Source organism: Scatophagus argus, chromosome 3 (genome assembly GCF_020382885.2).
Source record: "Scatophagus argus isolate fScaArg1 chromosome 3, fScaArg1.pri, whole genome shotgun sequence".
In the NCBI taxonomy this organism is placed as follows: Eukaryota; Metazoa; Chordata; class Actinopteri; family Scatophagidae; genus Scatophagus; species Scatophagus argus.
In genome coordinates this window covers 21949921-21967183 of record NC_058495.1, presented here as the reverse complement: position 1 = coordinate 21967183, position 17263 = coordinate 21949921, and the positions used below count along the sequence as shown (strand labels likewise).

The 17263-nt window shown below is 41.2% G+C and overlaps 1 long non-coding RNA gene across 1 annotated transcript in view; it reads right to left on the bottom strand.

Annotated features, from left to right (window-relative positions):
* LOC124056870 overlaps positions 1-9651 on the bottom strand; it is a 50663-nt gene extending 41012 nt beyond the window's left edge. The window contains exons 1-2 of the long non-coding RNA XR_006843022.1: positions 9547-9651; positions 6159-6411 (exon numbers count right to left, since the gene is read on the bottom strand). This is a non-coding gene — a long non-coding RNA (uncharacterized LOC124056870). The remainder of the gene's footprint in view (positions 1-6158; positions 6412-9546) is intronic.
* Positions 9652-17263: the final 7612 nt, after the last annotated feature.

Sequence of the window (17263 nt, the reverse complement as noted above, 5' to 3'; positions counted from 1 at the left end):
TCTGAGGACAATGACATCCACCTATAAAAATAAACTCGGCCCACCAGGGTTAACCGTGTGTAAAAGGAGAGAATGAATATGACATCAAGTGTCGTCTTCCCTTTGTCTTAGTCGGCCTCAAGGTGACATGGAAGTCTGCTCTCATCACCAGAGCTAACTATGACACTTATTCTCTGTGGAACTCATTAAGGGGCAAAGGGGACCTCTGCACTGGCAGCATGTTGAACAAACTCAGACATTTTTACTGGAAAAAAAAAAATCCATTTAAGTCCCACAAAACACCTGCCCAGCTAAACACATGCATGGAGTAAATGTTAAGCTGCCCTTCTAAGTTGATGATTTCAAGGATGAAAAATATTTTTCTTGTTGTTCATGTTAACAGTTTAAGATTGTATCCGCACCTTATCCGTTGCCATTCTGCACCTTATCTGACGTTCTATCTATACCTCAAGTATATACTCTGTTATTTTTTACAGTACTCTGTTATTTTTATATTTTGTGTGAAAAATTACTTGCTACTTTTGTATGATTCTTTGTATTGCAAACCTGGCACAACAATTTCCTGCGGGATCAATAAAGTTCTTATCTGATCTTATCTTATCTTATGTGGCTGGATTGTGCCTTTATTATTTTATTTTATGCAAGATTTTGTATATAATATAAACAGTAAGCTGATATATTTTCCAGGGATGTTTGTGAGGCATCAAAAATTGTGAAGGTATATCCATACATAGCTGTTGCATGCATTTTGATAAATATATCAAAATAATATTAATACGATATTGGAACGAGTCAGCTGCAGTGTGTTAAAAGATTCCAAAATATCCTAAATTAAAAATGAGTTAGATGTGACTCTCTAACATTTTCTTCCACCTTAGCGAATGCAACCCAAATTCGTCTTTATGTAGCCAGGAGATCATTTGTAAAAATGAAAAATGTCAAAAATAGTAATTTATTCAGTATAGCTGTTGGGGACTGTGTTTTTCACATGCCACACTAAATTCTGGCTGCCCTATAGAGGACTGCATTGGGATTGGGCTGCCACAGGTCCTGCAGGACCCAGCACAAATCTAATGGGAGCAGGCTATTTAAACTTTAAACTACAGATGGGAGCTGGCGGACAGCAATTTAACTGCAGGATTTTCATGAGATGAATTTTTTTTTTGGCTCCTCAGTGGTTCAACATAGAGGGCCTCATGTCACAATTTATGATTTATCGAATGCACTGACACAGAGGACTTTTAGTGTCTATTGGTGCACGGGCCCTGGATCACATTTGGTCAACACTCTTCTCTTTCTCCAAAAAAATTACTGAACATTTAGTATGTCGAGCCATGACCGAGGAAACTCACAGACCACATGGAGGCTTTTGTAAATCATCTCATGTACTTCAACTAAGCCAATCACATCTGCGCAAAAGCATTGCAACTGAAGTCAATGAGTGACACCAGTAGATACACTGATGGGGAAGAGACAAGATGAGAAACAACCAGTGGAATCATCAGTGAGTCGGGGAAAAGTGATTTCACATGGCATGTTCTAAACCGAGAAAAGTAGATGGTGAAATCAGAGGGCTACTATGACCAATTGTGGCTGTGCTGCACTTCACTTTTAAACAACACTCAAAACTCCCAACAAACTATGGCATACAGTAAATATACGCTATATAGACGCATAGAAGTATTGGGACACAGTTCTTTATTACTGAGTTCAGGTGTGGTATGGGGCTGTTTTTCAGGCTCGATCCCTTATTTCCAGTGAAGGGAAATCTTAACGCCTCAGCTATGCTATGCATCCAACTTTGTTGGAAACGCTTTTCTATTCCAACATGACTGTGTCCCAGTGCACAAAGTAAAGTCCATAAAGACATGGTTGGACAAGTTTGGTGTGGAAGAACATCACTGATCTGCACAGAGTACTGAACTCAGCCCCATCCAACAACTTTGGGATGAACTGGAACGGAGATTGTTAGCCAGGCCTTTTGGTCCAACATCAGTGTGTGACCTCACAAATGCTCTACTGCATGAATGGGCAAAGAATCCCACAGAAACACTCTGTTATATATCTGATGTATTTAGAATACGATGTCATTAAAGTCCCTGTTGGTGTAATGGTCAGGTGTCCTATTACTTTTGACCATATGATGTATATGAAAATGATTCAAAATAGGATGAGCCAGCTCTGCTAATGCATTAGGCTACTCTGCCTTTGTGTTATACTCAAAGTATCATTGTTCATTGGCTAATATTTGTGGTCTCTCCACTCCTTTGAAGGGAAATTAAGATGGAGAAGATGGAGTAACAGGTTCAACCCTGAGCCACAGAAAGCATATAAACAAGGCAAGACTGAAGGTCCGATGAGAAGCAGCGGTGGATGTGAATGACTTCCTGTTTACAATGGTAAATAATGAAGTGGACTATGAGGGCAGCAAAGGGGGTTAGAAAGCTTTCACTAAGATGTAGAGTAATTTATACCTGAACTTGATCTCAGGCTGTCACTTTCTGCTAGATCAGGGAAAGCTTTAATGGGACGCAGTGTCATCCACTGTGACTTTTCTGCAGATGCAGGGCCACACAGTTCATTTCACAGAGAGAACATTTCCGCGGGAACCAAATTAACCACGCAACCCGTTGAACCCTTCTGACGGAGTGATTGACGTTGACCAATAAAACAACAACCTGCTGTGTTAGTGAGAAAACAACAAGGCCGCAGAGTGGGGGTACAGTGTTGTCAGATCATGACTGGAGGCCTTTTGACAAACACAAGAGTACAATCTTGATTTGTCTTTCCTCTATCATATGGTATCATTTCCACAACACAGAGAACATGAAAGGAGGAGGAGAAAGAAAGCGCTAGATACTCTATGGAAGTTCTCTTCAGGAGTTACGCGTACACTGAGTGCAGCATAGTGGGAGCTCAGTAGATAAATACTCTCACATCTTAATTTTTCAATTAGCATGGCTCTTGTTCTCTAAACATATGCAAACACAGCAGGGCGTCCATTAAAATGCAACTCTAGTGTTGAGCCTAATTAGAGTAAATTGGTTGGCTTGTATTCGGAGGAATTTGAATGCAGCTCACTACTCATGTTTCACTGCTTGTTTCACCCCAGCAAACAAACAGGCGTTGGCTGCCTCATGCATATGTGCAGCGGAAACACAGCCTTGAAGGAGTGACTGAGTCGCAGTGGGTGCACGACTGAGTGGGTATCTAGATGTGTACTGTCTTTTTGTTTTGTTTTGGGTTTTTTTTTTTCGTTTATCTGCCAAATCTTTTAATATAGTCAGCAAAAATTACATTACTATAACATCACAAAATCTCTTTATAGTGTGTCCTGATTACTTAATAATGCATTCCTACAGGGAATTACAGTTTTAATGTGATATTTCCTTTTATTGTGTGATGTTCTGCTTTTTGCCTTTGGCTTCATTATCACTTCATAGAGGGAGCTAACTCAAACCAATAAAATGTTGCTGACTTTGTCCCGGTGATGTTTTAATAGGAGCGGATCTCCAGTATTTTTGCCAACGTCATTGGAACATTGGAGAGGCTTACAGTACACTACAGTAGGCAGCAGGCCAAATGGACCCTGTAAAATGTAAAGCGTAATTTGTCCTGGATGCTCTCTGCTTAGCCGAGGTAAACAGCTGCCTCCACAGGGCGAGAAGGCTCACTTGCAAGAGAACCTAATCCCGAGAGCTGACGAGCGTTCGAAGACACAGAGCTGTGGTAACGCTGTGTTAGACATTAAGTCACGTTGGCCTCAGTTGTGTGCAGCCCCATGTTTTTTGCTTGAGGTAATCAGTTTTGTCATACGAGGTGCATTTTTTATTTGTGATGCAATGGACCAGATGGCAGATGAAATGACTCTGAGAGCCGATGTGAAAGACAAAGGGAGAGTAAACACTGCTGAGGGGAGCTCTGTGTGGGCGAGAGGAGGTAAGTTAATGTGACTCAGGTCTGTGGAAAAGATCTGAGCATCACCACTCAGTCACGGTTTCTTGTTAATCTTTGTTATGATAAGGTTTGAGTACATTAGTCTGTGGTCGGTGTCATCCTTCCTGTTCCTGGCTATTTTACAACTGCCTCACTACTATCTTGTTTTAACTTAAAAAAGTTCCACAGTTTTGGAACAATTTCCCCAACAAATCCTTTTGCTGCAATGAAACAAATGGATTAAGTCAGCCGCTTCCTTACATACAATCCTTAAATTGTGTCGATGCTTTCTGTTTCACGGTGTTGCTGTGCTGCAAATTCATGTTTGCATTTTGATTAAAAACATGTACTGAAATTATCGTCAGATCCACTGGTCCGACTAACTGTGGTGCCTAATGAGTGAACGCAGCTTGGTGAAACACTGGAACAAAACCTGAAAAATGCATAGCATGCCTGCGGGCCTTATTTCTCTATCAGCTAATGGTCATGGGCACAGACCAGCTTTATTTCTTACTTAATTCATTAGATAACCCGAGAGCATCACGCTGCTTCTCAGCTCAAACATACACACAGACAATACCGATTTGGACGTTTGTTTTAACTTGTTGTTCTTCAAATACCAATCCCTGCTTTCTTCACTTCTCAGTCAATCGCTGAGAAATGACAGATAAAAAACACAGAAAATTCTTACGAGAGAAAAAAGGAAAATTCAAACTGACAAAAGGTGATAACAGCACAGGCTGTTTTGAAGTTTGTACTCTGTAAACTTGGCTTTCATAGGCATTGAAAAACAGCTGATAAATTCTTAAAAATGGCCAATACAGCCCTGAGCAATGTCTATTTGTATCAGTCTTTCAACAATTTAGTCAAGACAATAAATACAGTTTATTCAACTTTCAAAAATGCTTCCAGAGTGTGAATAAATCATTGGCCATTAAATGTTAAATAAAACAGAGAAAGAAATTGTGAATAATTCATTTCAAATAGGTGATGAAAAAGTAAACAGTCTGCAGCCAGTGCAATAATTCATTAACATCTATTTAAATCAGATGTCAACAAACAGCAGATCAACTCCTGCACTCTAGAAATGTCACAGGCCAACTCCACAGTCTGTACTGTGAACAAGTTTAATATCTTTTCATGGTGTTAGTATGATCATTTCCCCATAACACTACAGAAGAGACATGACACACATTGTGTTCATGACAGAGCTTCACAAGATCCACTGATTGTATCTTCAAGCCAATAAATAAAGGTGCTCTCAAAGATCAGTAGATAATGGACAAGTCTGTCGAGCTTATGTCAATCAATAATTTCCAAGCAATGAATCTTCCTCACAGATAAAGAGTAACCACAGCCACGTAGGCGTGTATTTCAAGCTTCCACTAATTCGCAAGGTATGCAACATATGTGACCCGTAGCGGCTTTTCATCAGGTGCGCATGTTAGTCTTGCGGTGTGGAAGCTCTTATCTGTGTTGTTGTTTCCTGTCATCATATTGTATCAGTTTGTGTTGTGCCTTGTCTGCTCTACTGATTTGTGTCATATGCAGCCTAGTCTCATTCCCAGGGCATCGCATCCCTCTGCGTCTCCAAGAGACACAGAAGATACCTTTCAGTGTCTGCATGAAAGGCACTGGCTTTAAACTATGGGTGGAAATACATGCACATCAGTATAAGACGATCAGAACAATTGCACAACATGATGTAACTAATAAAGAAAGAAAGTCCCAAGTGGGATGGAGGTTGTGGGTGAGTGATGGGCCTCACGCTCACAGCATCATCTGTCTTTTCTAAGACCTAAGCATATAGTTTCTGTGTTTAAACGTAACCAAAGAGGCATTTCATGTTAATCACATGTCATAAAGCCATTGTGGCGGGAAGGCTTTGCATAAGGCACGCAGACACTAAAGGCTGCCTTGTGCATCTAGATAAAAGCGGCTGCATAAGATGACCTGGGATGTGCCCTCTGGTTTCATGTCTTATCACACTATGTTTTCGGTTGTTTTGTACCTTATCAAATCAACATTTCCAGTCAAATCATCATCAAATCTAGCCTGCTAAACCAGATTTGCCCTCTGTGTGTCAGCCTTAACCTGATGCAGGATCGTACTTGTCAAATAATGTTTTGTTGTACCTGCTGCTAACTGATGTGTCTATTTGTTTGTCATTTTTGAACAGAAAGGACACAAAATGAGGCTCAAGTCAACAACTGGAGACTTACTGCTTCTTCAGGAACCGAGCCTGGGGAGTCCAGTAGAGACACAGGCGCCCAGCGGCCAAGAGAGAGTGACAACCCCTCTTCCTCCGTGTTCTCTTTGAAGATGTACCTGAGGAGATCTTCCTCTGAAACATCCTCCACCGTGGACTCTCTGTCCTCCACTCAGCAGAGCAACTCGGGAGGTTAGTTACACCAGCACTGCAAGCGTCTGATGCCCTGTAGGTTCGCGGACAGCTGTTGTCGCTTATTTCCAAACCTTTAGAGATAAACACACATTGAAATTATTATTATTATTATTTTTTAAATCTTGTCTTCAGTCCTCAGTAAATGCTATGAAATTAACTTTTACATCAGAGCTTTTCTACTGATGAAAGAAACAGTGATTAATATGCAGAACAATAATGCCGCAGACCACAGACAGAACAAAAAAAATGTAACAAATTGCAAGCTTTATGCCTCACCATGCTGTGGGAATGCTTAAATACAGTTCATATAATCAATTATGAAAATGTGTGAATAATTTAGAAACTGAAACTACAGCATAAAAAAGAGAAAGACTAAAAAAAAAAAAAAAGCCACCAAAGTAGACTCACTATACTGTAGATGCAGCAGCATAAGTGATTATACCACAAGCTGTTTGTGTTCTTATGCATCTCTACTAAATTCAATATAAACTGTTAATTCAGTAATTGTAATTATTTCTGATTTAAAGAAATAGTTAAGCTTTTTTATACTAAATTGCTTTCTCTTCCCAAGAGATGAGAAAATAGATGTCGGTCTCATGTGTGTGCGTTGGAGACAGGATGTGGTAAGCCTTGCTTAGCATAAAGACTGAAAGCAGGGGAATACAGCCTGTCTCTGCTGAAATTTCTGAAATGTATGCACCTACACTTCTAAAGTTCATTTGACTGACTGATACAGACGAAAATGTAAAAATGACTTTACGGTTTCAGAAGGAACTAATTGTCGGAACCACCTCTTGACAAACAACAGTTTATGCATCCACCCTGTATTTCTGTGCAGCATCTCCAGCTGTGGTGTGGGTTACCAGGCAGTGCACACAGGTTTGGGAAAGCCAATTCACTAGATCCTGCTGTTACCCATGCAACCATTTAGAAGTAATGTTTTTCACTCATAAGAATCATCATGTTTCTGTTACCTTAGCAGGAGCATTTTATGCCTACTGAGGGCCCACGCAGGGGAGGGTGAGACGAGGGGTGTTCAGTTGATTGCAATCTGCACCCACACTGGCAGATGACGCTAATGACCAGGTCCACAGGCTGCGTGATCAGAGGCTACGTCACCCGCAGATGCTGACACAGCTAGCCATGTCTCACTATATGGAGTTTCCCTTTGATAATGATCAGTAATGATAATGACATTACTTTGTTTTTTTAGAGAGTGGAAGAGACAACACACCAGATAAATATACTGTCTGACTGAATATACTTTGCCTGATTTTCATGGCTGTGACAAGTTCTGCAGATGTTGACATTGAAGGTGTATTGAGGCACTGCTACGTCTGATCACGATGATCATTTTCAGGCTTATTTTTGCAAGTGACGCAGAAAATATAGGTGAGATCCTGAATGTCTAGATGAGGCGCTGCTGCTTGCACTGGCTGCGTGACTGCTCAAGATGGATGCCAGAGAAGAAAACTAAGAGCTTCCATGACGCACACGTGTTGCCCATGCAGCCAAATCCCACACACTGGATTTTTAACACGTACCTTGCATACATCATATTTTAGGACTTTTTCACTTCACATATTTACACATTTCATCCAATCATAACAAAATAGTCGATATATGCTTGTGGACCTGGAAAATGAGTTAATGTGTTTTTGATATTTCATATATTTTTTTGCCAATTTGATGTAAACTAGAACTTTTGTTTGAAATATAAAATTGTAAACCCATTCACATAATATATACACAACTTACATCAACAATGAGTGAGCCTACAAACTTAAAAGGATTTTGCCAATAGGTGGTGCTGTAGAAACAGAATTTAAATGACTATAACTCAGTTATCATAAATCTGAATAACTTGCCCATATAATAAAGACTATTCTCCAAAAAAATGTCTTTTTTGATCTTGATTCAGATACAGATTGCATAGTTGTAAACATAAAAAAAAAGAAATACAGGATCGTGCAGTCTCGCAAGGAGGAAAGACAATAAAATCTTTGCAACACAAGCCACCAGGACTTCCCCACAAAATGTCTTTGGTGAGAAACTGTCTGTTCATGGTCACTATCATTTGATGAGCTCGTGTTTCATAGCACCCATGGGGTCACCATTTGGCAAAGGATGATGGGAAGTCACATCGCACACGGTTTCACTGCATCCACAACTCAACTTAGCAATGCTCTTGGCAAAGTATGCTGGAAAGATTTCTTGTAATTGATTATGTCTCCAAACAGCTTTCTTGTCCGTCTCTCTGTGAAAGATCAAGGCTTGATTTCTTAAATTATGCATGTGAAAGGAAGGAAAGGAGGCTTTTAAAATGTTACAGATATAAGTAAAGAGCAGCAGCTCTTATAGCAACCACTATAATTTATGTCCCAAGACATGATTTAAACACAGTTAATCACATACCATCTCAGAGGTCACTGCAAATGTGTGAAGAGGGGAGGGCTTTTTTTTTTTTTTAAGACAAACAAAAGAAAAAAAACAAAGTTAACCATATATTGAATGTCCTTCCTTAATGTGCGTGTCTCCTTCAGTGGACTGTGCAGGGATTGTCCTGAACTGCCTCTTCTGCCGGTTCTACGACATGATCCTCATGCTACCCGACTCCTGTGAGAGTGTTGCCAATCACTGCTGTCCCAGCTACAAACAAGTCGTCACTACAGTGGCGTCTACGCCCAGCAGTAATGATGACTCTTACATGCACTTGGACTGTGGTCTGCTCAGCTCCTGTGAGGATGCAAGTGACTGTCTTGAGTTGGCTATGGAGATTTCTGAATTATGCTACCACTAGTGGGAAACCAATACTAATCATCGGATAATGGCTGGATAAGCAAAGAGCAGACTGTCTTGTGTGAGGGAGAGGATTTCCAAGAGCCAAAACACAAGTAAATATGCGGATAATCAAATTAAATCTGTAATCTGCAACAATTGTATGTATGTATGCGTATTAAAATGACAAATACATACATTATCCATCTGTATATGCATAAGACCTTGTGTTTATATCCCCCCTGAATGCATGAAATAGACTGCTAATCAGATTCAACCAGAGGATTTTATGCTGCTGTTTAAGGATGGATTGTAGATAACTGAGTGATGCAGACACATCTCAAACTGTTACAGAGACACACATTGGTGGACCTACAGTGCAGACACTAACAAAAGGGAGAAAGTGAACAAAACAAACTTTAACTTACACAAAAAGGGAACAAGAGTCATTAAAAAGAAGCTGGGAAGGCAAGTAAACAAGCCTGAACAACAAAAAAAATAGTCCAAGTAACACAGAGAAGGCAGCAAATGCAGATGAACTGCCAACACTGGTGTATATATAGGGGAGTTAACAAGACACAGGTGAAAGCAATCAGGGCGGGGCAAGCAATCCAAAAAGGAGGGAAAAAAGAACAAAGACAGGAAGTGTAAAGAAGAAACACTAGAACAAAAGGCATCCATCAAAATAAGACAGGAAATATAAAGCTGGACAAGACACAAGAGGAAAAACTACTTAATAAAACAGGAACCTAACTGAACTGAAACTTCAAACCATGACTGCAAATTGCCCTCGTAAATAAATATTTCTTTATCTCTGACCTCGTCCTGCTTGGGTGTCACACCATAGTTGCACCTGTATATACAGAAGGAATGAAAACCTTAACAGCCTGACTATCGCACTGTCTTAAATTTCACTCGTACAGTATTAAATCCCACTGCAGCGAGGGAAAACTGTCCTCACATACAATGTGCTGGCCTTGAGGCCTGTGAATTCCATCGCTGCTCTGTTGACACACAAACTGACACACCAACAAGCACTCCAGCTTCAGCATGATGGTCTTTCTGATGTATGGAAAAAAAAATATCTTGAAGCCTGTCCCCTTTTGAGCGTGTCTATTTCAGTTCAAGTGCCACTGGACACACAGGAGCTGTTGGATATGGCATTTGTAGGACACTCGTCCTTGTCGCTCCCCTCGACCTCTGTTCTCAAAGACAGTTCTCTCAAGTGGTTGATCACTGTTTGGATCACTTCAGTCTGAAATATGTCCTTGTCACATAATGGGAAATGGTGCTGCTATGTCAGTGTGAGAACAGTATACAGGACAACATTGTTCTTAAGCATCATCTGTTTCCCGGAGAGGTCAGTGCGAGAGCTGCGACCACACAACACAGTGTTACTGGATTATCTTCAATTACCAAACATTTGTTTTCTGTGATTACATATAAAGACCAAGAGAGTAATCTCACCCTACAAACAAGGAGACTATTATAGTGCAGTTGTCAGAAGCGCTGCCATCTCCTGCTGTTAGAGCAGTACACTGTGGAAATGGTAATGGTAATGTATTAGTACAGCCCTGAGACACAATGTATGAAAGCACGTGGAACAGACAGTCACTTTCATGTGTAAAGCAGATATGCCATGAACTATGGGTGGTTGGCTAGTCTTGGCACAACCAGTGGAGTTAATTAGTTAGCAACTGGCCAGTATCAGTGCTGCTGCACTTTGATGAGGCGTTCAAAAGATGCAAAATACCTTTGCAGATTTAATACAATATTGTGTACCGTAAAACAGTATAAATAAACATTACGGGCAGCTTTTATTTAAAGCAGGGCTGACACTCACTGTTAGAGAAGAAACATAACTCTTAGAAACCGCTGCTACTTCACTGAGGGAAGTCTCTAATCCACAGTGTCTGTTACTTCCCCTTGAACATGTCAGTAGTTCTGTGATAACATGAGAAATTCCTTTAGATAAAAGGTCCAGTTTCTTCCACTGACAACTGAAGATCATACGTGAAGGCAGCATGTGGATAAATAGCAGTCCTTTGTCTATAGTCTGTGGTTCCAGGTGGTAAGCATGCATATCTAACCATATTAGTATCCTGATAACTTAATATATATAATATCACAATTATCACACAGGATCAATAACTGCAGTGTTTTCTAATAGAGGCTGAAATTTCTTTGACAGTATCAAAACTGGTCCAGATCAGTCACAGAGATTATCATCCCAATTCCCCATCTTTTGATTGTAATACTTTGATCAGTTGTGTTGAAAGTTGCAGTTTAGTCACACGACACAAACAAGGATTAGTCTGCATTCATCAGGATGAGGCAGGCTGTTTCAGTTCTGTTATTTTATGAAAACCAGACTGAAGTATTTTGGCGATTTTCCAAATTCATACTAATACAAAGGCTTTTCATGTTACGTATTCACAGTTTATTTCTCCCCAAAGCTTGTGTGTGCTAGAGGATTTGACACACACAGAGAAAGAGAGGGAATGGAGAAATCTTTCATTTTCTATATATCCCTCCTTAAAGTACAAGGAAACTTACAAGTTAACTTTCCATGTCCTTTATGTACTATTCTGTAGGTACTGTATGAGGTTAAATGAAAACTGTTGTGTCTGCACATGTATTTTTAGATGGCATTAGTTCTCTTACATTATGTGAATTAGGCTCTAAACTGTGACCATGTGAGACCTCCTGAAAGCAGCACAGGAGCTCAGACAGCACTGCACAGACCAAAAAAAAGAATTAAAATAAATGTAGATACAGCACATGCTGTGCAAAATTGTATGTTGTGGGTTACATCTACAGGGAACACTGCTTGTGACCAATTTTCTCATTACCTGGTGCAGCACAATTACAAAGCTGAGTGCTCTAGCCGATACTGCTCCATAAAACCTATTGGAGGTCCTTTGTGGTTTTTCGAACATAAAGTGTGTCTGCATAAACAGATGCCAGTTTTAAAGCGAAAACATCTGCACATCTTAAACTCGCTGGATCTCTTTCAAATTACCTGATGGCTTTTGGGAGTAGCACAGGCTTCAGGAACTCTAATGTTTTTTAATAACATCCAAATGGCCCGTCCTTCACTGGCCAGGTTCAAATACTGTCCCATCCTGGCTGAGCGGATGTGGACAAGGTCAGGTGGTTTTCACTGCTGCACAACACATGCACACACCTTAATGGTTGCTCAGAGGCTCGTGTTAACCCATTAGCTCGCATAATTCAAGACACTTGTGTAGAGGGTCAAAAAGGAACTGTAATGTTGGAGTGATTAAATGTGAAATGTGTTGTTGCTAGCAAAGCACTTCAGAATGCTGCATGCCACGCCGTTGTTGTGTTTAGTGACACAAGACTCACATTAACAAAGTGATCTAATCGCATGCTGCTTCACCATGTTTACATGCATCTCTGCTCACTAATCGGATGTGAGACTTCTTCAGAGTTCAGGCCCTGATCGCTTCATTAGTGTGAAGCTGCTCTTCCTCCAGAGCACACACACCACTAATACAGTCTCCCTTCAGACACAGCGCTGCAGCCCAGAGTGGCCTCCCGAGGAAGCTGCACCATTAAATATTAATGCCATGTGTTTAGAGGGTTTTTATTTCAAACAGCGGGTTTGTCAGCATCTTGTGTAGTGTTCCTCAAGATTAAGTCCATGTGGAAAATGAGGTCCCGAAGCTTTGGGTAGCATTGTGCTTTCAGAATAATTCAGGCCTGTTTTCCTAATGGCCTTTCTGTGTTAATATCGCCAACATTTGCCACTGCGATTTTCATAAGTAAATGGAGCATTTTTAAGTGGCTGAGAGTACTGCTTTCTGTACCTTGCAGCAGAAATGTATCTGTCACAAGGTGAAGAATGTTTGGGTGCATATGAGTTGACGTCATTTCAAATATTTGATGCATGTGTTTCTCATAAGCTCCTTTTGCAGTTACACCCATGATGAAGGACGCCATCAGAGCATGTTGTCCTAAGAAAATAACATGCAGCTCCATCAAATTACAACATTAGAAGACAGTAAGCATTCCAAAACACAGTTCCTTCATACAGTTAAGCTCATACGATTTACTTGTTGGACTACCACCCTCTGTGAATGCAGCAGGACATGTCTAAATTTATTAAAAATCTCTCAAGAAATTTGTCATCTGTCCTCATTTTTTTTTGTCATTCGTTCTATTGTCCTAGTTTACATGCGAATTTCACAATTACCCCCTCAAATGAACCTGACCTCACTCTCATATAGGAAAGTGGTGTGTGTGAGCATCATCCTCAATTAGGTCAGGGGCGTTAATAGTACAGCGGAAAACGAACACTCCCCGCAACATCCTCCAGGAATTGCTCCTGACACTACTGACTCTCTTGAATCTATATTTGGGCCACACGCGTGGATGTGTGTCACCCAAGACTGCTCGCCTAATCTCCACTGGAGAAAGTAAAGAGAGTTGTGTGCCCATGGGCGGAGATTGTCAAGACACAAAGGAAGCTCCCAGCAGGCACGGCAAAAACCAGGCCCTGGGCAGGTTTTTATGATACCTTTCAATCAGTAGATGATTCCCAGCTGAAATGACAGGTGATTTGACTGTCTACAATTAATGACCTCATTTTAACAACGAAGAGCAAAGGAGGAAGGGGAAAGCCTTAAGAAAAGACATCAGACTGGGTGTGTGTGTGTGTGTGTGTGTGTGTGTGTGCAGTTTTGATGCCTTGAGAGTACGTGGCGCTGCGTTCTCACTATGTCAAACACGACTGGAGCCTGTCTTAGCAGCTCATGTGACCTCCCTCTACTTTAACCAGGTGGCATCCTGCAGGGAGAGCACACTGGTGAGGAGCTGGCATGGAGACGGGACGGTAGAAGGAGGGTGTGGCTCAGATAAGGTAAAGGGATGACAAGAGGGTGGCAAGGGGATGATGGAGTGCATCAAGCTGTGCATGCCCCCCTCTTTCACCCTCTCTTGCCCCCACCCCCCACAGCATAGAGGAAATTAAAGAGCTGTGTAGCAGGAGGAGAAGAGGGGAGGAGGGTGGTGATTTAGAGCGTGGCACAGGGGGATGGGGACCCGGCGCATTGGAGTTAATTACTGAATAATGAGGAACAATTTATTGTGTTCTTGTTAGAGACATCAAAATGCTGCTGGATACTGCCTATACAGAGGAGAGTATGCCTCTCTCATTCCTTGTGCATCGCTTAAAATGTGGTGTTTAACTCTGAGCTATTAAGAGCCCCCCCCCTCCGGCCTTGTCTTACCTTATAGAGTGGGGGTGTTTCAGTTCTTCTCGGCTGACTAGGGGACCTATCACATTGCACCCTCTGGGTTCATACTGCATTCTAACAAGAGCTACATTTGACTCAGGATTAGCCCGTTTTCAGAGTTTGTGCTGACAATGTGTACATTACACCTGTTAGGTTTTGCATTCTCTCTGTGCATTCATTAGCTCTGTAAGTTTAAAACACGGTCTTTGAGTTTTCAGTGTTTCCAGTCGACTCATTAAAACCTGAATCAAGACTGAAGCTACATGGTTTACTATGCAGTTGATGATCCTTGCATGGACTGTCATCTCCCGCGTGCAGAAGACACTGAAATAAAGAATTTGCATCTTGTTTGACGGGGTAGTTAGTTCTAGTACTGACAAATGAAATGCTACTTCCTGTAAGGATGAGTGTAAATACCTCTGAGTGTAAGAGCAGGACAAAGCTGCCAATATTAGCGTAAACTCTTTAGCTTCTTTAACGTGGGGAAATACAGAACAGAGCTTATCTGTTTGCATGACTTGCATAACCACCAAAGGGCCATAAGCTAAGCTATTTTTTTAAATAACTGGGCGTAATGGTGTATCCTTAATAACTTGGCTCAAACACAGAGACTCCAACATACCTTTAGTGAGAAAGTTCAGACTCCACCCACTTCTTGTCACTTCTTGAGCTTCAAGCAGCATGAGGGAGAATCTGATCGCCATGCTCGCCAACGACAAGCATGTTTGGCCGGAAAGAGGTCATGTGAGAAGAGTTGTGTAAACACAGACATAGAATCCATATTTTTCTGATGCTGATTATCAGCGTCACAAAATGGTCAGATTATCATACAATATGACACTTGATTGAATGTCCATTGTACGTAGTGAAAAATTATGGTACAACACCCAGAATTATCGTACATCTGGCAATGCTGACCATCACTGTTTTGATCAGGGTTTAGTGAAAAGTCAATTATTTCCTTTTTCTCAGTGTAAATCATCCAACTGGAAAGTTGTTCTAATTGGCGCTTCCACAGTGTCACCCCCAGAGCATATCATGTTCACAACAGCTATGAAATCCATATGCAAGGGACAATTTTTAAGTGTGCCTTCATACTGGAGGAATTTCCTGTCAATAATTCTTTCATTATCACTGTAAACATGACACTTCCTCTACAATGTTTACTGCATTCCTTGTAAAAAGCTGCCTGAGTTTAACTTCATTCATCTGGAAGGAAAGTGAAAAAAGAACAGGGAATGCAACTTGACTTTATTCTCTGCCAGAGAAAAGACCAACTCTCTTCTCTCTCAACAGCAAAGTGTCAGACTTGGTATCAGTCCTCAGCGGAGTGTGAAGTATCCCAACTCTTTGATGTGTTAAATATGAAATCGGACCATAGAACAAAGCAGCTGTCAGCAACCAGCACGTGTCAAAAGCAATCCACGGCAATTATTATTGAGTTTCTGTCATGAATGCATCTGCTGTGCAGACACTGAGGTGTGTTACAGTATCACAGTGCTAACAAAGACTTCAGACAGTCTTCAAAAATAAACATCACAGGCTTCACTTGTCCTCATCAAAAGGCTGCTGATGATTGTCTGCAAATACAGTCGAAGATGCACCTTTTGTCCAGGCCGCTTTGAGAAAAGGTTAAATGATTTGCTGCAACATAGCCAGAAGTGAACACTGTACTGTGACCTAGAGAATATGACTTTAACTTTGTCAAAGGTTCTCCACATTAACAGCAACACAATCACTGGATCACAAATCACACACTGTAAGTTATGAGAGTTACATGCTGTGTCTCTCATGACATTGAGGGGCAAAGCGAGAAGGTGCTTGCTGAGTGTGTAGCCATGCTGTGTTGCCCAAATAGATACGTTCCATCCGAGAGTGATGCAGCCTTCGGAATGATCGCGCTAGACAGATGAGTGCTACTTGAATGTTAATGAGGGCTCCTTTAGACACGCATAAATTAAATGATTAGATGTCTGCAATCATGCAAGGTCCTTAGGTGTCCCCTATTTATGGCATTTGAAATGTAGCTGCCTTTATTTACGACATGTCTCCCCTGCACAGGCTTCGCCACCTGAGCAGCCTAACGCTTTCAAAAGACGAGTTTTTTAATGACCTGCAAATGAATCACTCTGGCAGAATCGTAAGAGAAGCAGAGCCCTCCCCCTTTTTGAAAACAAAAAGGGAAATTGTGCCATCCACTGAAAAAGCTTGCAGATGTCTGGAATGAAAGCCATGCTGCAGGAAGTGAGGGATGGAATGAAGCGTATTTGTTTCAGAGATGCTGCTTATTGAAAGGTACACTGTCGAGCTTTGCAAAGGGCCTCAGAGGACAGCACAGTCTCTGAATGCAGTCACCTAACAATAAATCTTCCTCATCTTCAGTTTACGTGCTCTTCGCTGTCGTTTTCCAGTTGCAACAACAGCTATTTTCATCTTCATGATTGCATTAATTACAGCATAACTCACGTCTCTTGGCTCCAGTGGTGTTTTCCCCACAGAAAACAGCACGTCAAGGCTTTAACAAAGGAAGACAACAGTACATATACTCACTTGGCACTTCATTAATCAACATAAGAAATCAGCATAGCTTGACGCTTATCTAGCTCACCATGAATTTACTACTGCATTGTGTTTTTATTCATTCAGAGGATTTTAATGAGATTTTGGCTGCATTCTCATTAATGTGATGATCAAAGGGATGCAGCCACGTATATCCAAGTGGCTCAGTACGTAGACATAAAGCTTCATGACGGACAGGCAGCAAGTGCTTTTCTATTGAATCATCGGGCACATTTTAGAGACTTCTCAGGGTCAGAAGAAGACTCCTGGGTGCACAGGCAGCAATAAAGAGAAGCTCCTAAGTTACAGTCATCCACTCTAAGGC